Source organism: Ambystoma mexicanum, chromosome 9 (assembly GCF_040938575.1).
Source record: "Ambystoma mexicanum isolate Mex_15411 chromosome 9, UKY_AmexF1_1, whole genome shotgun sequence".
Lineage (NCBI taxonomy): Eukaryota > Metazoa > Chordata > Amphibia > Caudata > Ambystomatidae > Ambystoma > Ambystoma mexicanum.
In genome coordinates this window covers 994,799,515-994,825,689 of record NC_090931.1, presented here as the reverse complement: position 1 = coordinate 994,825,689, position 26,175 = coordinate 994,799,515, and the positions used below count along the sequence as shown (strand labels likewise).

The window sequence follows — 26,175 nt, the reverse complement described above, 5'->3', positions numbered from 1 at the left end:
TCACATTACTGAACCCTCACACCATGTCCAAAAGAAACCAATAGTGTCCAAGATTTTAATTTAAATCAATTCTATGTAAATATGGTTGCCTGTTTCCAACACTTGTCAATGGTTTCAGAGTAAACTAAGTGAATTGTATTGCTGTAAGTGTATTCTAAATGGGTTTGAATTTCTTAAATTTTATGAACTCGATGTCCAATGACAATTTGTGTGGTTATCTTGGAGAGGTGTGTATAATTTTGTATGGAATGTGTATGGTTATGATATGATATCGTATGATATGGCATTTATAACACGCCTATACACAAGTGTTTCAAGGCGCAACGAGGCAAGGGAGGGCAAACAAAGGGAAGACAGAGACAGCAATCCTACTAGGCCAGGTGACATTGAGATCACGGAAGTACAGGGGAGGAGGAAGGGGAAAAGTGTGGGGAGGGCAGTGCAGTGCATAGGATAGCAGTAAAACATAAATACAATAAATGCAATGGATAAAATTGCGGCCAGCTGGTGACAAGTGCAAGTGTAAGTGCAGACATAAGGGGCAAGTGCTGGTAGGGGCTGTAGGGATACAGAAACAGTCCCCGAGAGCAAGGGTTGCCAGGGGGCAGTGCAGGTGTGCAACTGGCCAGGAGGGGACCTGGGCCCACAATCAATCAGAGGGTATCCAGGTAACCAGTGCAATTTCAGATTGAGCCAGGAGATCAACAGCGGAGACGAGGAGAGAAAGCAGAAGCAAAGTGGAATGTCTTGAGGTGCTTCCGGAACCGGAAATGGTTCTCCTCAAGTTTCAAAGAGGCAGGGAGGCTTTTACAGAGGAAGGCCCCAGCAGAAGAAAGAGATCGACCACCGAGTGAGCTTCTGGGGGACGGAGAAGAAAGGAAGAATACCTCGGAGGACGTGGAACTGGTATTGTGACTTCTTAGAGACGTCAGAGATGTGAGGAGAGAAGGAAAGTGTGGAGTCGAAGATGACCCCAAGGCTTTTAGCCTCACAGGTGGGAACAGGAAGAGGGCCAAGAGAGGTCGGCCAGAGGGTGACAGGAAAGGAGGGAGCGGGTGTGCCGATGAGGAGAATCTCATTCTTATTGGCATTAAGGCAGAGATCATTGGCGACACACCACTCCTGGATGGTGGACAGACAGTCAGAGATGAGAGAAGGAGAAGAGGTGGAGAAAGGGAGCCTGAAAACAAGTTGAGTGTCATCCGCATAGCACTTAAAGTTGGGGCAGAGAGCGGCGATGCACTGGGCAAGGAGTACCAGGTATCGGTTGAACAGCCAAGGAGAGAAGATAGACCCCTGCGGAACACCAAAGGCAGAGATAGAGATAGAGGAGAGGAAAGACTCAAGTTGGACCTGGGGGGGGTCGATCGGAGAGGAAGCAGGTCAGCCAAGCCAGGGCCTGATCAGTGATATCCAGGTTATTCAGATTGGAGAGCAGGTCTTCATGGATACTCAGGAGAGCAGTTTCCGTGCTTATGGCAGCTCTGAAGCAAGACTGATGGTCATGGAGACAACCAACAGATTCATGGTGAAGATTTTGCTGGGAGATGGTCAGCTTTTCCAGGAGTTTGCCCAGGAAAGGAGTGATGGAGATTGGGCAGTAGCTAGCAGGGCAGGAGGGGTCAGCAGTGGGTTTCTTAAGAAGAGGGTGACAAGGGAGTGCTTCAGAGGTGAGGGGAAGACTCCAGTGGTGAAGGAATGGTTGCAGATATCAGCCAGAGCAGGAGCCAGGGTGTCAATGTGGTCCTTGACGGTTTTTAGAGGAACAGGGGTCAACCTGTTTTGACGAGACTTTCATAGATCAGACTTTTCTAGAAACGTTGTCAGTGGAGAACAGGGGAAAGGCAGTGAAGGAAAGAGGAGAGGTGGCCGAAGAAGGGCCAGAGGAAGAGAGGGGTGTAGAAGGGGGAGAAGAGGAGGAGAGAGAGGACAGAATGTCCTGAGTTTTAGAGATGAAATGAGAAGCCATAGCCGTCCAAAGGGCCTGGGGGGGAACAGGAGAGGTAGAGACTGCAGCAGGATTGGCCAGCTCTTTGCAGATTTTAAAGAGTACGATCGAGTTGTTAGATGCCGCAGACACATGGGCTTGGATGTGAGTTCTCTTCTTGGTGAGGACAGTGAGCCGGTATTGCCTTTAGAGCAGGCAGCAGGTCAGTTTGTCAGAGGATGTACTGAAAGCACGCCATTTCCTCTCAGCCATGCTGCACTTGCGTTTAAGGGTGACAAGGTCTGAGTCGTACCAAGAGTTGCACTTGGCTTTGGGTTTCAAGCGGATCCTCATGACAGGGGCGTAAGAACATTGAGAGTATCAGATATAGCAGAGTGGAGCATGGAAAGGGCTGTGTCAGGGTATGAGTCAGCCAAGGGGGTGAGTTTTGTGAATGTAAACTTGAGCAATATAAGAGTCTGCAGATTATGTTTCATTTCTGTAGACAAGCTTCTTATATTTATGGAGAGTATTGTGGATGACCTCACCACATTTGAAAGTTAGGGGACAACTTTTAATGTATTGATTTATTATTTTAAATAAAGCAGAATACTCAGATTTAAAATACCCTTTTTCCTGTCCCAAATTTTTGGGTTGGATTGTTGTGGTGTGGTGGGTTATTAGACCTGGGACATTTCTCCATAAAATAGTCAAATGTTTGAAATTCTGATGTATTCCATAGATTTACTGATCTGCTTATGACCATATGCCTTTTCAATCAGAGATGGGGTCATTTTCTGGGAATACCAAGAATACCAAACCATACAATGTAGAATTTCTAATGCACTTTATGCAGCATTTCTCAAAATCTGAACATTTAACAGCCAGTAGAGTGTTAATGCCTTATTGGTGTCCTGGCCCTCAGATTGTTACATGCAGTCATCTGGGCCAGACATCTTCTGGATTCATAATGAGCCACTTCATGTTTATGTTAATAAGAGCCGGGGAAATGCTTGCTTTCCTGTAAATCTAGAGTTGGGGAAAATGCAGATTAGGCAGCAGGTCAGTGGTCTATTCGTAGGATAGAGGTTTATTGAAACATCTAGCAACTTCTCCTCCCCAGATAGAGATTCCTTTGAACTAAGCTTCTATGTCATTATTGCAATACAGGCATTCATGAATCTAGGTAAAATACCTAACAGATAGAAACAGGTCATATTAGCAATATTGAAATGACCAGGACCATATTAGCAATTGAAACAATTTATATTGTATTCTAGCCAATAGATAACTTTTAGAAATTAACATAAAGGATGACACAATATATACTTGTCACTACAAATACCTCCTGTGCATGGGAACTACGTATGGTTTGCTAAGAGTATTATGTGGAAAACAGTATGCGTTTGAGGGAAAACCATGAAAATGATTGATATATTCTATGCCACACCGTGCTATGTTTTACCAAAATGACCGCAAAAAGTGTCACTTTAATAATTATTCATTATTAAACTTACTTATAGGTTATATCATTATTTCCACATTCATGTTTTTAAATGGTATGCACTGGATCAATGCTTATGCACTGATGATATTGCATTTATGAAAGTTTTACTATTTCATTTGTAAATCTTTTCCTTTTGTGAAATGTATAGTTTTAAATGGGGGCTTTACAAAATTATGTAAATTCGTTTTTTTACCAGCCTTCACAGCCTTAGTCATAAATCCTTGATTAGTCTGTGTTCCTTTTTTTAGACAAGCATTAAGGACTGGATGAAAACTCAATGGAAGGAAATCAATGTTGAACAAATGGACATGGAACTAAGGAGGTTTGCCAAGGTAATAGTTGCCCTTGTAATGTATAGCCTATATTAATAGACCAATTCCTTTACTACAGGTTCAATGTGTCATTGCATGCATTGTATACATAGCATACATTGTACTTAAATAATTAGTATTGTAAATTGGTTCAGTGATCTATTAGTATTATGGCTTTCCGACTGTATGGCAACACAGTTTGCAGAGTAAACTGAAAGGTGTCTGGTTACATCTCAATACAGCTCAGCAAGACATTTCAGGAACAAACAGGGATTAATTAAATGGTTCCTATAATCTCTTGCAAGGGGAGCACTGCATGTTTTACATAGACGTCCTTTGTGATGTCTAAAGTGGAACTGTTGCAGAGGATCAGTCTGCTAGTGTCATGACCAACAGAACGCACCCCTTTTGGACTTCCTGGTCCTTGTCTCAACGTGGCTTGCACTCCCTGGTACTCCCAACATGGCCGTCCAGCGTGAAACACCTTCCTCGCTCTACAAGTTGGACGTAGCGTGTTCTATTAATAGACCACGCCCACCGCGGCTCCGCGAGTCTCAATGCTATTGCGAAGTAGTGACCAGACGTGTGCTCCGTAGCTCGCGGTATTGCTTCCCTGATTCTGTCTCTAACTCCATTCCTAGTCCCTCTCCTTTCTTTCTTACTTCCTTGACTCGTGTGCTGAGTAGTGCACTTTCTTAATTTCCCGGATTCCTTGATCATTGCATCCCAGAACTTTGAACACACGCTGGTGTTGGAAGAGACTTGTGCAGCCTTATTCAAGACCCAATCCGTCCGCAAGAAAGCATCGACCAAGAAATCCAGCAAAGATCGGACTCAGGTGAGAAGGGGGGAACTCCTTGACAGTTTGAGACGCCACCCGACCAAACTCGATATGGACATGGAAGCGGCCGTTCAGGACCTGATGCGTGGCATGCAAGAACTAACATTTGAGGTACAGAATCTAAAGGCGGAAAACACTGCACTCAAACAATTAGTTCTATCCCATGATTCTGCCACAAAAGAAAGTGTGTTGCTGGGCGGCATAGTTGACAAATACGATGGGTCGGCAAAAACCCTTTGTGGATTCCTGGATTCATGTTTGGTCCACTTTACTTTTAAGCCCTACTACTTTTCGACTCCCAGGGCCAAGGTGGGTTTCACAATTTCTCACCTTTCAGGAAATGCCTTAACCTGCGCTACGCCCCTCGTTATTTCCAACAATGCTCTCCTAGATGACTATGATGGGTTCATACAGGCCCTTAAAACCATGTTTGACCGCCCAGAGCAGGTCTATAGTGCCCAGGAACGCCTGTTAGACTTTCAGCAGGGATCCCAGGATATGCTCACCTTTGTAACCCGATTTAAGCAATTAACCAAGGAAGCTGATTGGTTCCCTGAGGCGAGTTTTACCCTTTTCAGGAGAGGACTGAATGAGGAGATTAAGGATGAGTTGGCCAGAGTGGCTTGCCCAAACTCATTCCAGGCACTAATGGACCTTGCCATGCAAATAGACTTTCGTATCCAGGAAAGGAAGACAGAGAAGAAGAAATTCAGAGGAAATCCTCTGAAAGTGTCCTTTGAGAGCACCACCAAGACGGACGCAAACCCAGGCTCAGTCACTGAATCAGAACCCATGCAGATAGGAGCATTCAGTGGACCTATATCCCCGCAAGAAAGGATGAGAAGGATTCATACTGTGTTACGCTCACCTGACTCCCACGGAGGCGCAGGTCTGGTTTGGAGTGTTGTTGCTTCTTCTATGGTGAAGCGCAGGACCCGGAAGATGGACTGGACCGGACCTTCGAATCTGGCTTGTCTGGCTCGCAGGAATATCTTTTTGTATGTGAAAAGGGAATATTAACAATCTGCGGGAGAAAGTATAAGCCTCCCGCTCCCTTCTCACCCCTCTACGAAACCCTCTTCGACCCCCACGTGAAGTCTCACCTTAGGGTTTGAAAGGTTGAGCTCTGCATCCTGCTTCTCATGCAGGGGCGTGTTGTATCCAGTTACTTCACTGGGATTTTGATTGTAGAGGGTTCAAGTTTTGTTTTCCCGGTATAGTACCGTAAGGATTCTGTTAATGAGTATGATTCCGCAATAATAATTGTTCGTTGTCTCTTTTTCAGGTGCGGAAACTATTCAGAGAAGAGCTGTGGAACCGAAGAATGAGACTCTGGTGAGCTTGATGAGAGTTCGCTCAGTGTCCTTGTATCAATGCGCTCACTAACGCTGATGTCTTTTTTCCCCATAGGGGCCGAGGTCCGGAAATGCCTGGATGCGGCACCGACCCTAAACAAAGCTCAATACAGAAGAAATCAGGTAAGTCTTTAATGGGCGTTTGGGTAATGTCTTTTCATGCGCCCACTAACGCTGATGTCTTTTTTCCCCATAGGGACAGGGGTCCGGAAATGCCTGGATGCGGCACCGACCCGAAACAAAGATCAATCCAGAAGAAATCAGGTAAGTCTTTAATGGGCGTTGGGTAAAGTCTTTTCATGCGCCCACTAACGCTGATGCCTCTTTTTCCCCTTAGGGGCCGGGGTCTGGAAATGCAAGGATGCGGCACTGACCCGAAATGAAGTTGGAATAACCCAACACGTAAGCTTTGTAATGGAAATTAAGGTTTCCTTGTTTTCTTTCCCCTCTCACATTTATTCTTGTCTTTTTCTCCCTAGGCGCGGTGATGTGGCTGCGAGTCCAGATGTCGCCGTAGAACGTGGTGGTACCTTGTACAGGTGAGTGAGATGCGGCGCTGCAGCGATCGATGCAATGTGCTTTTAAATGGATGTCTTCCTGTTCAGGACCGTCGGCGAGATGTCTCCGGAATGCGGATTTAGCAGGTAAGGACTCTTCTTTACCCTTTTCTCTTCTCTTCTCTCTTTGCAGGTGTTCCAGGATGCTGGCAGGAGTGGCAGAAGACATAATGCAGGAGCAAATACAGTGAGCGTCCAGCTGCTAGATGCAGAACAACGTGAAGCGTGAGTTGCTACTTGGGCGTGGCTTAAATAGCCTTCAAAGTAGTTCCAGGTATGTATCCTTCCTCTCAGGTATGTATTCCTCCCCTGACCACACCCGTGTGGTTAAGTAGTTCCAAAGATAAAGTAGTCCCATTCAGGCCTCAGAAGGCCTGGATGTTGCAGCATGGTCTGCATCAGGTAAGTTAACACTAAACACATTTAACACAAAGTCCCCTTTTATGAGCCTGGCGCCTATGGCGCCAGGACTGTGGCCCGATATGAGCCTGGCGCCAAAGGCGCCAGGTCTGAGTCCAAAGAGCCCCTACTTGAGGCTGTTGTGACTTCCCTTGAAGACATGATGTCTGCCTCTGGGGTAGCTGGGTCTTGTCTGGCACCTTGGAGGTAGGCATCATGACATACGGGGTTGTGCATGTATTGTGCCTCAGATAAACACTTGGCTAGGGAATGTCCTCTAGCCCCTCCTTGGCATTCGGGAAATGCCAGCTCCCGATCCTAGATGGAGCAGAGCTTCGGGAGAGAGATGTTTTCTCCACACCAATTCCATCCTTGAACTCTCCTGGACAAAATAATTTGGTGATACTGCAGGCCTTCCTATCGCCCTCCAAGAATAAGACCTATTCCATTTTGGCTTTGGCAGACTGCGGAGCTATGGGAATATTCATTGATCAAGATTGGGTTGTAAGTCATCACATTCCATACGAGACACGAAGCACTATGCAGCCAGTGGAAGCAATCGATGGAAGACCCCTCACTTCAGGGCCCATAAGCCTGCAGACTAAAGAGATCCAGCTTTCTATAAACCATTACCAAGAGTGGATTAGATTCAACATCATTAAGTCAGCTCATTACCCCATGGTATTGGGTATGCCCTGGTTACAGAAGCACAATCCGTATGTCAATTGGACAGCAGGATCACTATTACTAGGCTCAGAGTTTTGTATGACTCACTGTCTATTCCTGGATCCCTCCTTGACACCCCCTAAAGAACCACCAAGAGACCAGCAAACACCACTCATGGTTTCCAATATCATACAAGTCCCTGAGGCCTATCAGGGATATGCTGATGTATTTTCAACTGCCATAGTCCAGGCCTTAACCCCTAACAGACCTGAAGACTGTGCCATAGATACAGATCCCTCAGCAGTGATTCCCTTCGGCAGAATGTTTATCCTTTCCGAACCTGAGAAAAAGGCCCTCCGAGAATACTTGGATACCAACCTTGAAAATGGCACCTTAAAACCTTCAAAATCTCCAGCGGGTGCTTCGTTGTTCTTTGTTCCCAAGAAGGACACCAAGGAACTCAGACCTTGCCTCGACTATCGCAGCTTAATTCAATGCACCCTCAAAGACTGGTACCCATTGCCCTTGATCTCGGATACCCTGGAAGCTGTGAGAGGCGCCGTAATATTCACGAAGTTGGATCTCCGGGGTGCCTACCATTTGATCTGTGTCCGGGAAGGAGACGAATGGAAAACAGCCTTTAGAAGCACCCTTTGGTCACTATGAATATCTAGTCATGCCCTTTGGACTAGCTAATTCCACCGCAGTTTTTGAACGTTTCATGGATAGGGTGTTCTCTGACATGCTATTCCTCTTCGTCATTGTCTATCTGGACGACATAATGATCTTTTCCAAGGACCTTCTAAAGCATGAAGAACATGTAAAGGCAGTATTACAACGACTCTGTGAACACAAACTTTTAGCCAAACCCGAAAAATGCTTGTTTCACGTTACTTCTGTTCACTACCTAGGATTCATCCTTAGCTCAGAAGGAATTGGTATGGACCCTTCAAAGGTAAAGGCCATACTGGCATGGCCCGCTACCACGTCTGTGAAACAAGTTCAATCCTTCCTGGGGCTTGCCAACTTCTACCGGAAGTTCATATCCACCTTTTCCGAGATCGTTCAGCCGATCATTGTTCTCTTGAAGAAAGACACCCCCTTTATGTGGTCTACACCGCAAGATAAGGCATTCCAACGTTTAAAGGCAGAGTTCACGCAAGCCCCCATCTTAGCCCAACCCGACATAAATCGACCATTCCTAGTGGAAACAGAAGCCTCTAACTACGGCATAGGAGCAGTGTTGAAGCAGGAATTTGAGGATAAACTGGAACAACCCATTGCTTACCTTTCACGAACCCTGACTCCCAGTGAGACACACTGCACTGTCCTGGAAAAGGAACTGTTAGCCATCCGCCAAGCCTTCACTGAATGGCGACATCTACTTCTGGGTGCTAGACATCCAGTTCAGGTCCACATGGACCATTGGAATCTTCAAATTCTACAGCCATTGGAGTGTAGGAAAAGTCGTCAGGCGCGTTGGGCCTACTTCTTTGCCCAGTAGCAGTTCCACATCACTCATGTTCCCGGATCACAAAACCTGATTGCTGACGCCTCATATCGACGTCCTGACTATGTAACTACTGAAGATAGGGCCTATCCTTAGATGTTTCCCCACACAATCTTTGTAGCTCAAGCAGTCAATCTCCTGGAAGAAATTAGAGTGCAAACCCAATCCTCGGATCGTGTGGAAGGATATTTCAAGGAAGAATCAATGGAATCTAAGAGTCAAGGAAGGATATTTATTCAAAGACAATGCACTGGTCATTCCCACACAGAAATTACAACAAAGAATAATAAACCTCTGTCATGATACCCTTCACTCCAGACATCGTGGCATAACCAACACCCTCCGCCTCATATAAAGACAGTTTTGGTGGCATGGAATGAAGACCGACGTACAGCAGTTCATCCAAGCTTGTGCTATCTGTAGTCAAAATAAACATGATAACAAGAGACTGGCAGGTCTTCTACTGCAACCTAAAATGCCAACAAGGCCATGGGAATTCATTGCTACAGACTTCATTGTGGAATTACCGCCTTCCCGAGGATACACGACCATCATGGTTACCATTGACTTGTTCACTCATGTGGCTCATTTTACACCCCTCGTCCGAACTTGCTGGAATCTTTCTGGAACACATATTCCATCTGCATGGACTTCCTTCCAAGATCATATCTGATCGAGGACCTCAATATGTCTCACAATTCTGGAAACACCTTTGTCGCATTTTGGGAATCCAACTCGCCCTCTCATCAGGTTATCATCCCTAAACCAACGGGACCACAGAACGTGCTAATCAGACCCTGGAACAGTATCTTCGATGTTTCGCCACCAAGGTTCAGGATGACTGGTCGCTCCTGATAGCCGTGGCTGAATTTGCCTACAACAATTCCGATCATTCAGCACTTAAACCAGTCCCTTTTATTTTAGCCAAGGTTTCCATCCATCGGTTCTACCCTCTGTTCTCCCTCATCCCACACCGGTACCTACTGTCGACTCCTGGATCGAAACCCTCATCAACGTACACCAGGAGGCCAAAGAAAACTGAGAGAAGGCCAGAACACAGACTAAGAGGTATGCAGATTCCAAAAGAAGACCAGGGCCTTCTTATGCAATTGGTGATCAAGTCTGGTTGTCCTCGAAATGACTACCCCGACATCTACAGCCAAACAAATTGGCCCTCGGTACTATGCTCCATTTCCCATCAAGGAAATTATAAATCCAGTCTCATACCGGATCAAAGTACCAGACTCCTGGAAGAAAATTCACCCAGTTTTTCACACATCCTTATTAAAACCCTACATCCAATCCTCCCAGAAATCCTGCAGACACCCTCCTCTGCTGGCCGATAACCAACTGGAATATGAAGTGTCCTGAATATGCGACTCAGGGTATAAACGGGGTCAGCTTCAATACCTGGTTGAATGGAAGGGATATCCTCCTAGTGAAAGAACCTGGGAACCACTTTGTAAACTCAAGGCCCCTCGACTGCTCAGAAAATTTCACCTCATACACCCGGGCAAACCTGGAGGAACGGGTCTTCAGAGGTGGCATGCTGTCATGACCTACAGAATGCGCCCCTTTTGGACTTCCTGGTTCTTGTCTCAATGGTGCTTGCACTCCCTGGTACTCCCAACATGGCCGTCCAGCGTGAAACACCTTCCTCGCTCTACACGTTGGACGTAGCGTGTTCTATTAATAGACCATGCACCCGTGGCTCCGCGCGTCTCAATGCTATTGCGAAGTAGCGACCAGACGTGTGCTCCGTAGCTCGCGGTATTGCTTCCCTGATTCTGTCCCTACTAACTCCATTCCTAGTCCCTCTCCTTTCTTTCTTACTTCCTGGACTCGTGTGCTGAGTAGTGCACTTCTTAATTTCCCGGATTCCTGGATCGTTGCATCCCGGAACTTTGAACGCACGCTGGAGTTGGAAGAGACTCGTGCAGCCTTATTCAAGAACCGATCCGTCCGCAAGAAGTCATCGACCAAGAAATCCAGCAAAGATCGGACTCAGGTGAGAAGGGGGAAACTCCTTGACAGCTAGAGAATCATACAAGGGGCAAACATATGGCCTGAAAAAAATCACTGTTGCAACATACATTGTATTATTGCTGTTTCTTCATCTATATCCATTCCATCCATGTTGGCCGATGTAGGGGAGGCATGGTATCACAAGTATGGCACTGACACAATAGATACAATTTGAAGACTTTTATTGAAAATGTTGGGGTTAGAGAAACTCCTACTTTGTTCAATAACTAATATGGGAGTAGTCTGGACCATCAAACGATAAACAAAACAGTCCTAGTGGAGTCTGTCATATCAAAATGTCATATGCTATCAAAACCTAATGTCTGCCCTATATCTTATACAAAAAGTGTAAAAAGGAGAAATGCATGCAAAGGAAAAATCAGTGTTCAAAGAATAAATGCAGTTGAACCAGCTCTCCTCCCTACGTTAGACCTCACGGAGTAAGGCTGTCCCTGTAGGCAGGGTGACACACTCTGGCTCGGTTTCCAACACTATAACCAGTTCCAAACCGTGGACTGAGGCCCGTCTGGCCTTCCACGTTAAAGTCTCTTTTCTCGATTTCCAAAAATAATACTTCAACACAAAGTTCACAAAGGTCCCCTTCTGTCGGGCTCAGACCTTTCACCACACAGTTCACGTAGGGCCCCCTCTGTCGGGCTCCGACCACTCACGTCAAAGTTCAACACAAACTTGCAAGGGGGCTCCCTTCCCCAAGCTTATTATACTTCGGGTCTCCCTTAATTGGGATTGGATCACTTACTGATGTCGAAGACTTTCAAATGTGTGTGACTCTCTTAACAGACCAGCACAGGACCACTTCAACTCAAAGTTCACGTTTACTCTTGCTTATTTCACTTTTGCTGTTCATTCGCTTTATTGCTTCAAACAATGTACCTTTCACAGAGACTTTCGCGTGGGCTACTTCTTTTCTTCCTTTCTCACAGGTCTGCTTTTCTTCTTGTCTCATCCACAGGCATGCAGCCTTCACTTGTGATATAATGTTGCTACTTCATCTGCTTTAACACAAACCGGTCTCTCAGGTCACTTGTCAACTCACACGATCTGTGCGTCTCTTTCTTGTTTTTGCTTTTTCCAATTCACGCGTGAATGTTAGAACCACAGGCTTCGCCTTGCCTCCCCAACTCTGCCATTCACCCGGAAGGTTAGCTGGCATCCTTGAAACACAATGCAGTCTTCACTTGTGGGATCTAGCCTCCTCCACTTGTCTTTCGTGGCCTGTCAGAGGCAACAACTTCCAGTAGGGAACCCTTGGGTTTTTTCAGCCCGCTGCTCTCGTCCCTTGGTCCGTTGCTCTGCTCCAGTAGGTGTGCCTTCATCCCAGAAGTTATGCTCGTACTCGTGTTCCACCTTGCTCAGAGTGTGTATTTAGGTGTTGCCTTTTATTCGTGTGAGAAGAGCTAATTGGTATTAGGTATATGCACTTAGTGTAAAGTGCCTGACTTTGCCTGTGTCACGACCCTCAGCCCTGATCCCCACTGGCAAGCCCATTGGCCAGGTGGAATCAGGGCTCGGATCACTAATAAGGCCTGGCATCCACTTCTCAGGCCCTCTTGTGGCCAGTCCTGGCGCCTTTGGCGCCAGGCTCATCAATAATGAAAGACATCTGCTTGAGGAACTACTTTATTTAGGCTTTCAGCCAACATGGATGCATCCACATAGCTTGATTCCTATAACCAAACTATGCAGTCTAGTGTTTTGGGTGTGGTGGCCTAGGGACTACTTTACCTGGACTACTTTACAGTGGCTATTTAAACCACACCCGAACAAGACAACACGCTTCGCGTTACTTTGCTTCTAGCAACGTGACGCTCACCGTGTCCAGCTTTCTGACCTGCAGAAAAACCAAGAACATCGTTAGCTAGCAGCAGAATCTTACCTGCATACATCATCCTTCACTGCTCGCAGCTCCTGGGCAGCTCTGTTGGTGGAGTTCACCGCCCGGATCGAAGGACTTGAGAAAAGGGGAAAGACATCATTAAAGGAGGTAGTGGAGTCATTACAACCACAAAGCGCTTAAAGACTTACCTGGTTGGTTGCTGTTCGGCCGGCATAGCTCCGGAATTCCATCTGTTCTGGGAACTCACAGCGACCTACGAAAAGAGAAAAGCACAGGTCAGTGAGGACAAGACATTGCTGCGCTACGCAAAGCGCCTCCTTACCGCATCATAGCACTATAGCACGCCATCATCTCCCGGTGAGAACGAGCATATCCAGTTCTCCAAGCGGACACTCCGCGCTCCTAGGGAGATAAAAAAAGAGACATTTAGAACAGAGAAAAGACATGCAAGAATTACGACGCCATCAATCGCAATAAGACCTACCTGAAAGACACTACAAGGGCGGCAGTCAGTGAAGTAACTGGACCACCCGCGCCCACAAAAGACAACGCGCCCCTGCTCAGAGAGCAGGAGGGAGAGCCCACCAATTCCGACAACCAGGCGGAATCCCATCGACACCGAGACCACACCAGGGAATCATTGGGAAGGGCACCAACGACCAACTGGCTGGGTGGCGTCCCCGTGGACACCAGGTGAGCCTAACAGCCTGACCCGATTAATGGGACATGTCCAGTACGATGCGAGACAGTCAGGTTACTGTCAGTCACCCTCAGTCTCGGCCCAGTGTTTGTGTAAAAAGGGGGGGAGTTGGGACTTCAGTTAATCATAAAAAATGGGATGGGGTAGATGAAAAAAACATTGGTGAATACCACATCCCACCATCGGTTATCTCACCCCCACTTCCCAAAGACCCTCGCCCAGGTGATACTCCTGCACTGGTCCACCCCCAGGGTCTGGATCTAAAGACGATGGCTGTGCCCTGGCCACCTGAGAGATCCCCGGGGACTAGCGGTTGAGATACCTCTGCTTTCTAACATCGAGCACATTCTTGCCCTTTTCTCACCCTCACATCACTGATTATCTTTGGGAATCACATGTTGGGATAACCTCATTTATCTTTTGACCATCTATTTCCTTCCAAAATAAATGTTATGAGCTTTGTGAAACCGATGATTATGTTTAATCACTATCCAAGAAAGCTCTTTCAAATTTTGATTTTTCCTGCTGGCTCAAATGCTATGGACTGTATTGCAAAAAGTGAATCTCTGATATTGAAACCTACCTTGCCAGCCTCCATCTATGTTCATGACTCACTGACCCACCCCCACCCATTTTTCTTTAGAATGCCTAACAAAACGTGGAAACAGCACAGAAACATATTGTTTGCATGTTTGATATTCCTACTATGTGTTCCTACTATGTGTCGCTGTGCTGCAAAATTTCTGGAATTCACTATTCAGGAGGTTGTGGAATTAATTCCTAATTTTGCCTTCATTCTCTGGTAACCTTAATGCTTCTTTCAATGGTAATGTCAGATGAATAATGCACCACCTGCCATGCATTCCAATCTCCTCATTGTTGCGCTCATATTATATCACGTCCCCATGCCATGTCCCCATGCCATGTGTTCTTTCCCATCCATTTACCTTTCTCAACATTGATCATCTATGTGGTCCATCTCAATATTTATGCAACGATAAATGTGAGAAACCTGAAGATGTTTCACCCGCTAGTCCCTGGTGATCTGTCATCCAGGTGGCCTAGGCACACCCATTGCTTTTGGATCCAGTTCCTATTGGTGGACCAGTGCTGGAGGATTACCAGTTATGGGGTCTTCAGGGAGTGGAAGCGGGACACAGGATGGCGAGACGCTCTATCCCCTTCCCTGTCACACCTTTTCCCCATTCTACCAGGATACTTAGGAACTCAGCACCCCCCCCCCCTTTCTAACACCTGAGCCGTAAAAATTACATGTCCCAACACAATGGTCAGGCAGAGTCAGGCAATTACTAATAGTTACACACACCTGACTTACATCACACTTCCCCACACGGATAAAAGGCAGAGAATGAAAGCACACTCTGAGCAAGGCAAAGCACATGAGGAAGCAGCAGTTCCAAGATGGAAGTGTAATACGAGAAGAACAACGGCAAGACCAGAGAGGGTTGCAAGGAAGCAAGTGCCATTAACCTTTTCAGAGAAAGACAGTTACTTTCATGAGCCTTCGAGAATAAGAAACATAAGACCTGGAATTAAAGCTGAAGAAACCTGCATTGTGTGCCAGAGGTACCCGGGGCTCTCCCGCATCGATAACCACGGTGGGAGAAGGGTTTGCCAATGTCGTACTGACCTTGGCTCCTACAACAAAGCTGTGCCAGTAAAGTCAGCATAGCTGGTGAGTCGGAGAGACTGATATCAGACCTGGCTGTGTTAGAGCCAAGGTTGCAAGTGGCAACATTGTATAGATAAATCTGAAGGGAACAGTGTGTGACAAGCGACATGAATAATTAAACAGCAGATGAGTCACTGAACTTTTGAAGCCAAGACAGATACCGTAAACAGAGTGGTCCGGCGCCAAATGGGTACTCATTCGAAGGTCTCTGTTAGGTATCCAACTGAGAGGTGGCAAATGTAAAAAGGAATTGTGAAATCGAAGTGGTCCTGCAAAGGGTCAAGTTAAACCCTGTGCACACTCAAAAGTCTTGATAGTTGATACTAACTGAAATTGGTCCGAACCCAGCTGCGGAGGCTAATTGTGTAAGAAGAGGATCTGAGCCTGGCTGAGGGGTTCCGGGGTGAACTATGATTCACCTGAGGAAGAATATTCTATGAACATTGTAAAAGGGGATCTGAGCCCGGAAGAGGGGGATCCAAAGTATTGATCTTTGTAATAAAGAGATCTGAGCACGGCTTAGGGGGACCCGGTGTGAAGATGGAATCACCTGAACTTTTCATTTGTTTTGGTACATCAGGCCCTCTGAATCAAGAGACTTTGATAAGTAAAGAGACGTGGGCCCAGAAGGCCCTGAGACTAGTGATTGAACTATATCCTCATGCCGAAGAAGCCAGACATTGTGCTACGCTCGAGTGAACCGCCTTCTCTGGTGCTGAAAACGTGGGAAGGGAGGCCAATGGCCTGAACATCCTGACATATTTTTGTGAACACTGCTTTCTTTTTCATAAACACTACCCCCACACTATTTGTATTTAGAGGTAAGGATTGGCAATCTTTTTTTTAGAATAGGTCCTTTTCTTTTGACAAGAAACCACTAGGACTGCATTATTATTATTATTTGATGGTCGTAACTTGCTCCTATCTGTAGATTTAGGATTAGATAGGCGTTTATCATACCCTTGTTGAAGTTCAATAAACACCCTTGAACTGTGGTCACTTGTGTCTGTTTTACTATTGATACCATGCCTTCCTTTACAATAAGTACACCAAAGCGGCTTGAACGGGATGATCTCCAAACAGCCCTTTAAGATGAGTAGCAGTACCCGCGAGATAGATGGGGATGCAGATTCATACTCCTTCATCAAAAAATCAAGATAACTCAAAAGTTTGGCAAAGTGAGTCAGTTTAATGGCAAGTTCATAAAACGGGGAGTACAACGAACATCAGCAATCGCTCGATCTTCTCGCTCTCTTTACTTTCAGAAAAAAACAATATTTATAGCAAAAACTCATCATTGCTGACGTAAAACCTGCGCACGTACTAACATAATTCTACGTGGCAACATTAAAAACCTAACATGCAAAGTGATTGGTTATAGGAAGGTAACTTATTATAGGTACTATATCTGTATATGGTAACGGGGAGAGGGGATTGAGTAATCAATGTCAGGTGGGGTAACAAAGCCCTCCCTGCAAAATGGCCACTATGAACATCACTAAAAGTACGACATCCCATTGGCTCTACACATTATAGGACCCTAGATGACATGGTCCACTATGATTGGGTTGGCATCAACCCCACTCATACTTTTCCACCTATGTCTAGCAGCACGCAGAAAGAACATCCAGGTGCAGAGAAGCTTGTCTGCACCCCAGCTTCCAACCAATTATGCTACAATAAATCATCACCTCAGTAGTCATGTGTCAATGACTTCTTTGTAATTCGGTCTTGAGTCTGCTCTGTGCTCTGAGAACTTTTAAGGAGTATAGGCATGGCGGGGATCCATTCATAGGTGTGAAAGTCTTACTCTTCCAGCCTGTCTTTGTCATGTGACTGGACACTGTGAAATCGGCTTTTCTACGTGTCTTTTCGTATATTTGATTTAATTCTACAAGTTCTCTAATGTCTGTGGTTTATCTTGACCTTTCTGAACAGGATCCTCTGTTCTCTTTTCTCCTTAATTGTATCCAATGTCAGCCCATTCCAACCAGATAAGACCTTGGCTTCTTGGCATGGTCATTCTTAGCTGAGTTTTGCTCTGCCTCGATTCTCGATTTTCTTGCTGTGACACACTCCATTTGAGGCCGTTTGTAACCTTTGTTCAATTCTGCTCATATGCGTAGTGGACTTGCATTCATACATGAATTGCTTCTTTGAGGTGTATACTTGTAAACGTTGGTGCTTGCTGCAATTTATTGACTATTTAAGCATAAACTAGCTTCACAATTTATTTGCCTCTTGCAGTTACTTGCATCTGTACATGTTTAAACTATCTAAATATCTTCATCATGTATGTGGCATATGTTTCTTCATCTTGAGCCCAAGCTGTCACGTATCCGTGATATCTCCTTTATATTTTGCCTGTATTCAGTATTCTTAACGTGCTTGCAGGTGTTGCCTCTGTTTATTCTCCAAAGTCTTTTGTCTCGTTAACAGTTCAACTTTCTCCATTTGTCTCTCAGCTTCTTTTGGCGTAAAACTTCTCATCAAACACCCCCTTCGTTTCCACACTTCTTGCTGTTCCTGTGGTGCGCTTCACTGAATCTCTATTAATTGGGTTATGGACAGCATATTAAACCCTTCCTGTACCAACATTGTTGTAGCTGAATTTTCTGTAATATCTTCAGTATCAAAATTCGAATAGTTCTGCAGAATATGCAACCCTTTTGGCTTCTGCGTCTGCGGCTTCGTTCCTAAAATGTGTTTGTTTAGTATGCCCTGAGCATTCACGACCACTATGGCTACTGGCAGTTTTAGTGCCTTAATAAGTCTCTCCAATAAGGACGCATGTAGGTAGCCCCTCCTTTTCCAACATGCTAACCCTGCATGTACGGTTGACTTCAAATAGGCTTAGTCACTGTACACCATCACTTCCTGTCCTTCATGTTTCTTAAGCACGACAATGAGTGCTGCTAATTCTGCTGCTTGCACTGAAAAATTAAATGGTAATGTTGCACATGCTACTACTTCAAATTCTCCATTTAATCTGTCTCTCACTACTGTGGTGCCTGAATGTCTTTCCCCACTAATCTGATCAAGTTTCGAAGAACCATCAATAAAAAGAATCTCCCCTCCCCCCAAAGCATTCTATTTCACACGGGTGTATCTTAAAATTCAACATAATTAGCACAGTCATGGACATGATCACCTTCTTCTACTGGTTCAGCTATGAATGTGGCTGGGTTCACTATTTTACATCTTACAGTTTTAATCGCTGGGTTATAAATCATTACCTCATAAACTGAAGCTCTTTGCGATGTCAATGTGCCCTTGGGTTTCTCTAGAATGACAAATAGGGCACGCTCCATGTAAAGCGTCATAGAGCAGCCCATGAAAACACTTGTGGACTTCTCAATTGCAAATGTGGCAGCTGTTGAAGATTGTTCGCAAGGGAAGTGTCCTCTCATAACAGTTACAGTGAAATACCACTCTAATAGGACAAAGGTTTGTACCCTAATATGGTTGTTTGTGTAAGCACTGCTGTCATGACTGCCCCATTCTTGTGTGAAAATAAATACAATTCTTCACCATAGTTGGGAATCCCTAAAACTAGCACTGTACAAATTGCTCTTTTTAATTCCTCAAATCCCTCCTCCATTTCTTCGGTCCATTCTAGTTTTGTTTGACCAACGTGTGCTTTCTTTAATGCTTGCAGATGTGGCCTTGTGTACGTACTATTATCAACCACCCAGGCTCTAATGTAATTGCTCAAACCCAGAAACGGTTGCATCTGTCTCACTTTGTTTGGTTTTGATGTCTTGATTGCCTCAGCTCTCTCAGGTGTCATTTCCTTTCCTTCATGCAAAATCAACTGACCTATATATAACACCTCTTCTTGACAGTACTGTAACTTTTCCTTGTCCACCTTATATCCTTTAGCTGCGAAAATAGTCATTCATCGGATAGAGTCCTGTCTACACTCATCATCTCTTTTACTGCAAATCAATAGGTCATCTACATACTGTATCACTGCACTTTCGAGATCAATATTGCCTAAATCAATATTAAAGATTGTTAAAGATTGATGGGGACTCACAGTACCCTTGAAGTAATCGGGTATGTTTTAGTCTCTTATGGCGAAACGTAAATGAAGTCAAGTCTTGGGAGTCTTTATGCAACGGGATCGAAAAAAATACATTTTTCAGATTTATCACCATGAAGTATCGATCGTCTACAGGGATACTAAACAATATTGTCACCGGATTAGGAATTAAAGGAACGCAGCATCTACAATCTGGTTAAGAGGTCTCAAATCCTGGCTAAATCTCGACAATCCTCCTTTAGATTTTTCAATCAGATACACCATGGTATTACACAATGACTCTGATGGCACCAGAATCCCTGATTCATCAGTGCTGAAATAGTCTGAAATATACCTTCATCAGCTTCTCAAGACATAAGGTACTAGTTAGCGTGAGGCAAAATTGCTCCTTGTTTAAGCTTTATTTAACCTCCCCTACCCCCTTGAATAAATCTATTTCATAAGGGCCTGTGGTCCATAGGGGGCTCAGCACTTGTTCAAGATCCACCTGAAAGAATGGTGGTCGCTGACGCATTATCGCCATTCGCTGTGGGATTTCCCTTTTCTCTATCTTTATCCAGTATGTAATGCTCATGAAGAACACCACTTCATCATCACTTTGATCTGCCCTGAACAAATCATCATCAGTTATTTCAGTCAGTCTGTACCCCTCTTCAAGAGCTATCACTGTTCTCCATGGTCTACCTTAATCATCTATCCCTTCAGGCATTGCCATTTCATTTTGTACTATGGCTGCTTCAAACTCTATAAGAATAGTTTGTCCACCTCCCCATCCATGGGTATTTGTGGTGTAAATTAAAACTCATCAGGTATTCTCACAATCTTTCCCACCAGACCAGATAGCCATGTCAGTAAAATGCTTACCCCATATAAAGAAATCTCTGGATCTACTGTAACTCCTCGCAGAGCCACTTGCCCTATGAATGCCAATATAAACTCTCCCACATTAAAATTGTGTATTCCTGGAGTGGAGCAGTAAATGAAATCGTCATGTTAAGTTTTGTCATTAAATCTCTTCCTAAAATGTTAACCGGTGTCTGTCGTGAATATAACAGAGGAACTGACATGGCACATTCTCATATGGAGACTGGTAATTTATTAGTAAAAGGAACTCGACTCGTAGCTCCAGAGAACCCTTGAGCATTCATGGCAATGCCTGACATTGGATATTTCCCCTCTCATATACACAAACAAGTTGCTCCAGTGTCTACAAGAAAAGAAAAAGGTTTGCCTCCTATTGTCACATTGACCGTTGGTTCCTCTTGGGGGTCTGGTGTCACAGATAGTACTGAACACATCAAATCACTGTGTGAGCTGTCCTATTGTAGATACAAGCTCATCCCTGTACCTGTGAAAGGATTTCCTCCTACCACAGTGACACCTCCTATTCTAGGTGTCAATATTTGTCCTGTATTTGCATACTGCTGTGTCTGCATAAGGGCTTGTTGCGACTGTCCTTGAGGTGGATTCATATGTGGTTTTCCCAGTTTTTGCACTAGCTGTACTTGCTGTGCGTGTGCCTATTACGATGTGTGATCTTGGGGAAAGCCCCACCTGGTCTGAGTGCTGTATGGCAGAAGTTAAACTGTCCCCCCTCTGGAAAATTGGCCATTTTGTACATTCCCTTGGCTCCCACCTACATGCGCAATATGTCCTGTCATTCCACAATTCCAACATTCTGTTTATTTTGAAACCCACCTTGGTTATTCTGAAATCCGCCTCCTCTTCCCCTATAGCCCATACCTCTGCTTCGTGGTATAAACCCGTACCCACCTTGGGACATCAGGCGCAGATTATTTGCCTGTGATGTACCCATTGTTTTCTGCATTCCCATTCCTTCTCCGCTTGTCAATACTGTCACTTCTATGGCAAATTTTGACAATTCTTTCTGAACTAACTTAGCTTCCTGAATCTTTATATTCTCATCTTTCTTCTTGTTCTTTTTTTGTAATAACTAGCAATGGTGTGCTATTGTCAACTGTATCTCAGCCCATGGCTTCATTTCCATCCCCACTTGTTTTTTCATATGCCTCTGTACTGGCTCAGGCAACCCCTAACATAAAATGTGATAAAATAATGCCTCTGTATTTTCCCATGGCTCAAGAGTTTCAAGCTGCCATTTCTCCTGAATATCTTGAATATAAGCAATAGGGTCTTCATCTTCTTTCATTTTCCATGTCATATTTGCACCCATATCTGATGTGTCAGGATACTGTACTCTGAGAGCCCTCCAAACATCTGCCCTAAAATTATTCAATGGTGCTCCATCATGTGCTGTGTTTTGTGCAGTCACACCTGACTATCCTGCTCTTCTCCATATGTTGTCCGCCCTCTCCCCAAGAATAGCTGCCAGGAGACCTTTTATGTCCCCTATGGCCAGCGTATTTCCTCCTGTCATTTTCTCTAATTCGTATATCCATTTCCCAGCCCCCAAAGTCAGACTAGAGAGCTTACATTTTAAGTTATGCTTGTCCATCTGTGACCATAAAATGTATTGCAGCCTTGCTCCCCCTTCTCTAACAAGGGGAACTGTGTGAACCCCATCCAACAGTCGGATCCCACTAGCAGTCTATCCATGGCAGGGATAATCGTCCCTTTCTGTCTCCTTGCCGGTAATGACCTCTTAATCTGCTTACATATGGTGGAGACTCTCCCTTCTCATTATATGATCGTCCTCAGGGATGCTCAGGATATGCTATGGGATCTGGTGTTCTATCTTTAGGTTGTTCGAGATCCGACCATCTTACTTCCTTATCCATTTGTGGGCTTTGTTCAGGGGCGCACAGTCTCCCTCCTTCTGCCCCAAGACTGGACTCTCTTTCCTCGTCTGACATGTCTAGGCCCCAACTAGTATGACTATCATTCCCCTCACCCTTTTCTATGTTCAGTCTGCTCAAAGACAATGCTTGACGTTCATCACTAAACAAGTTTCCCTCCCCACTTCATGATTGAGGTACTGGGGATCGATCATCATTCCCTCGAGTTCCATACTCGCTATCTTGTCTTAACTGTTGATACACCTTATTGATCCTTTCTCCAATGCTTGTTGCAACAAATGTTTCTTCTTCTAGGGCTACTCTAGATACTGCTGCTGTTACTTTCTTTATTGAAAGAATCTCTTCCACTCTGTCCTATTGTATTTCTGGACTCGGTCTCATTTGTTCTTTATGAATGAGACTGGCATCAAATCCTCACTGTCTCCTCTTTTGTTCTATTTCTTCATCTACTTCCCTTCGCTTTCTTGCAACCCTTCTAATTCTTTCTCCCACTTGCCTTCATTCTTCTTGTCTCCTTGCTCCTTCCCTTCTTTCCTCTTCTTCCCGTCGTCTCTGTAATCTTTGGTCACTTAATCGTTGTACTTCTTCCTCTTCTCTCTTTCTTTACCTACTGTCCCTTTCTTCTATCGCTCTTTGTCTATTGTCGTACTTTCTCTGTTCTTCTGCCTGTTCTTCAATTTTCTCTTGTTCCTCCTGATATATCTGTTCTCGTCGCTCCCTACTTTTCCTTCTCTGCTCACCCTCTTTCAATCTTTTCTCTTGTTTCTTAGTCTTCCTCTCCTGTTTGTCTTTATCTTCTCTTTGCCTAACTTCCTCAATGCTTTTCCCATTTATCATGAGTACTATCTGTCCCCCATCAATTTGTTTTGTACAAGTGTTGCCTCGTCAGCCTTATCTTTTTCTCCTTTCCATCTTTTAATCTCTCTGTCTATTTCTGTCGTGAATTCAACAGCTCACTTCTTCCTTTCTTGTCTTGTATAAGTTTAAAAATATGGTCCTTTCTTTTATTCTCTTCCGGACTATCATCACTACTGTAAGCAGGGGGTTCATATATCGGATTGTTGCACCCTGTCGCTGCTCTTAATTTATTTAAAGGATATACTCCTATCTCTTCCGTAGCAAGACTCTTTATTTCAGGCAAGGTAGTCAGACATTAAATTTTATAAACACCATGATCACTTCTTTCCTCGCCTTTACTTTTTACCCTATACAGGGTTTGAGACATGACCTTACGCAGTCATCACTGCGTGTTTTATATTTCACCCTACCTCTGCTGGAATTTGAAATATCTCCTTTGAATTCCCTTAAATTCGGGTTTCCTATGTGGTATCTCTTTATCTTCACAATATTAGATAAATGGTCCATTTTGCAGGTTGTAAATGCTCTAAATGAATTAAACTTGCCACTCTTGGTGTTCTTTCTTTGCACCTTAACAAGGAATTATTCATTCTTCACATGTTCGCTCCTTTCCAGAATAGATAGCTGACCGTGGCGGTTTCAGTCTTGACTCCCGGCCAGACAGCTGCATCTTGCAGCTCCACAATTCTGCTTCTTCTTGCTGCTACATAGTTTTCCCTTCCCTCTTTATGGGTCCTGGCTTATTAAATTCATGATACTGATGTCCAGCTTCTATACAGTGGCAGCTTTGCCTGCATTCTATTCACTACGTGTAGCAAGCTTCTATGATGACTTACTCTACTTGCCTTTGCATCTGTACAATTATTGAATGGCTGTTTTTGTAGAGCACAAAGTGCCCATCTAATCTCCTTTTTCATATTTAAAAGTTCACTTGATTCTTTACTTCATCATTAGTCTCTTCAGGATCTATACCTCTTCTTCAGCCAGTATCTTGGGATGTTGTTCATACTCTTTTGTGAAGTCACTGGCTTCTTCTCTCTGCTCCTTCTCATATTTCTCCAGGGAATTCCTACCTCAAATTGTTTTTGGGGATACATTTGATAAGGTTGTCTCAATGGGTATCTTCTCTCAAACACACATTATGGTATTGGCACAACTGCTGCTGTCAAACATGGCACGATCTCAGGATTCCAACATATGGGAGGTAGGGTGGCAGGGTTTCCTGCAGAGGCATGCAGCTGCTCCTCTACAACTTCTCTATACCCACTGCAGAAGGGAACAAGAGAACATGCTACAGGATGGAAACATATATTCCATTATGTATAGTGGCCCCAGCAGAAGTCAAATAGCCCCTCTGCTTCCAGAGGACAACAAAATCATACACCACACCGGGTACGTGTTTCGAATCAGTATCCATTGTGGCAGATTTAACTATGTCCAGCACACGATGGGTGAGTGCTACTATTTCAGCAACATGAGCAGAATGAACATCAAGTAGCCGATAAGCTTGTAGAACCTAATGTGGTGTACATTCTGCATAACATGCTGAAACTCTTCCCATAATATTATGTAACCATGAGCGGACAGCATCATCTTCGGGTTATGCAGAGGCACATCTTTCAGGTCAGCTTTGGTACTTCATCACCACCAAGCAATTTTGGGTTTCACCATCGGTGAGATTTGAAGGCAGGGAGGCAGGGTTTGAAACAGAACATCTACTGATCGTAAATGTTCTATTGAAATAATCATATTTACTCAGTTGGGAATGCTGGGCCTTACTCTTCAGAAGTAATGCCAAAACTTCATGCAGCACTGTAACATTAACTGAGTGTCCCTGAACAAAGGCATCAGCCTTTTCATCTAACAATACAGGTGCCACCAATTCACACAAACAAAAAGGTAATCCTGCAGCCATGTGATCTAGTGCAGCACTGTAACATTAATTTGGGCAGTGCTTGTCACCATGCATTTCACCTATCTCACCTTGAGCAAACCCTTCTCATTCATCAAACAATAGAGCAAAGGATTTCTGATAATTTGGCAGACTCAGAATTGGAGCTTTTGGAAATTCTTGTTTGATGTCAACCAAGGTTTCTCCAGTTTCAGATGATCAGTGCCAGGGTTAAAGAGCATAATCAAGAGTGTGTTTTAATGGGGCTTCATAATTGAAGTAATATTCACAACCCACTTGTTGCAGTAGCCATCCATCCCAAGAAAACCTCTTTTCTGCTTTCTAGTTCAGGGTCTGGGTATTTGTAAAATCACATGAATACAATCTTTGCAGTAGTGTCTCTCCCAGCAGAGATATATCGGCCAAGATAATGAACTATGTCTTGATGCAATTGGAGCTTCTCTTTAGGGACCTTGTGTACCTTTGAAGCAAGAGCCGACAAATAATTGAGACAATATCAATCCCAGTCTTTCAATGAGGGGGACTCCAATAAGAGGTCATCTGCATATTGGGCCAGATCGCTTTTTAAAATGTGTGGGAAGAGTATATGATTTTCCACATACCTCTGGGGGCAGCCTTGTGAAACAAATGTAAAGATTTGTTTAAGTCGATGCGAAAGAAAATGGGCTTTTGGGTTGCACAGGTATAGCAAATAAAGAAGAACACAGATCTACCACTACAAAGTTAGTAGTATAGTTGGGAACAAGAGGGAAAGACCCAGAGTGACAGACGTAGGGTGAATAACTTGATGAGGTATAGTTTGGCCCCAATCATGATAGCATTTCACTTCATCTGAACAATGAGCATCTAGGAACTCAGAGGCTCTTAAATCGGAGCAGGGGTAGTGGAAGTATCAAGTGGTTTACGGCCAGCTCTGTCACAAGTTTCAACACTCTCCTCCCTGTTTGCTACAAGATCCTCTCTGAACCCAGAACCAACCATCCAGGAGGTGGAGTAGCTCTGATCATCCTGGAGTGGATAGCCTGCTTCTGTCATTCCTACACAGGCCTACTCTTCCTTTGAAGGCTTGGTCTGCATTCTCTTTATCTCTCCTGTCCTCTCCCTTACTGTTGCCATCATTTACAGGCCACCTGGTCAGGTTGCCCTCTTCCTCTCCGAGTGGGCTGACCTCTCCTCCTCCCTCCTTGCCTGAACCTTCCATCTTCTCTTCCTCTAAGACCTCAACATCCACTTG

At 44.6% G+C, this 26,175-nt stretch overlaps 1 pseudogene; it reads left to right on the top strand.

The window, feature by feature from the left end:
* The window catches only part of LOC138487433 (dynein beta chain, ciliary-like), a 350,938-nt pseudogene that overhangs the window by 290,067 nt on the left and 34,696 nt on the right, over positions 1-26,175 (top strand).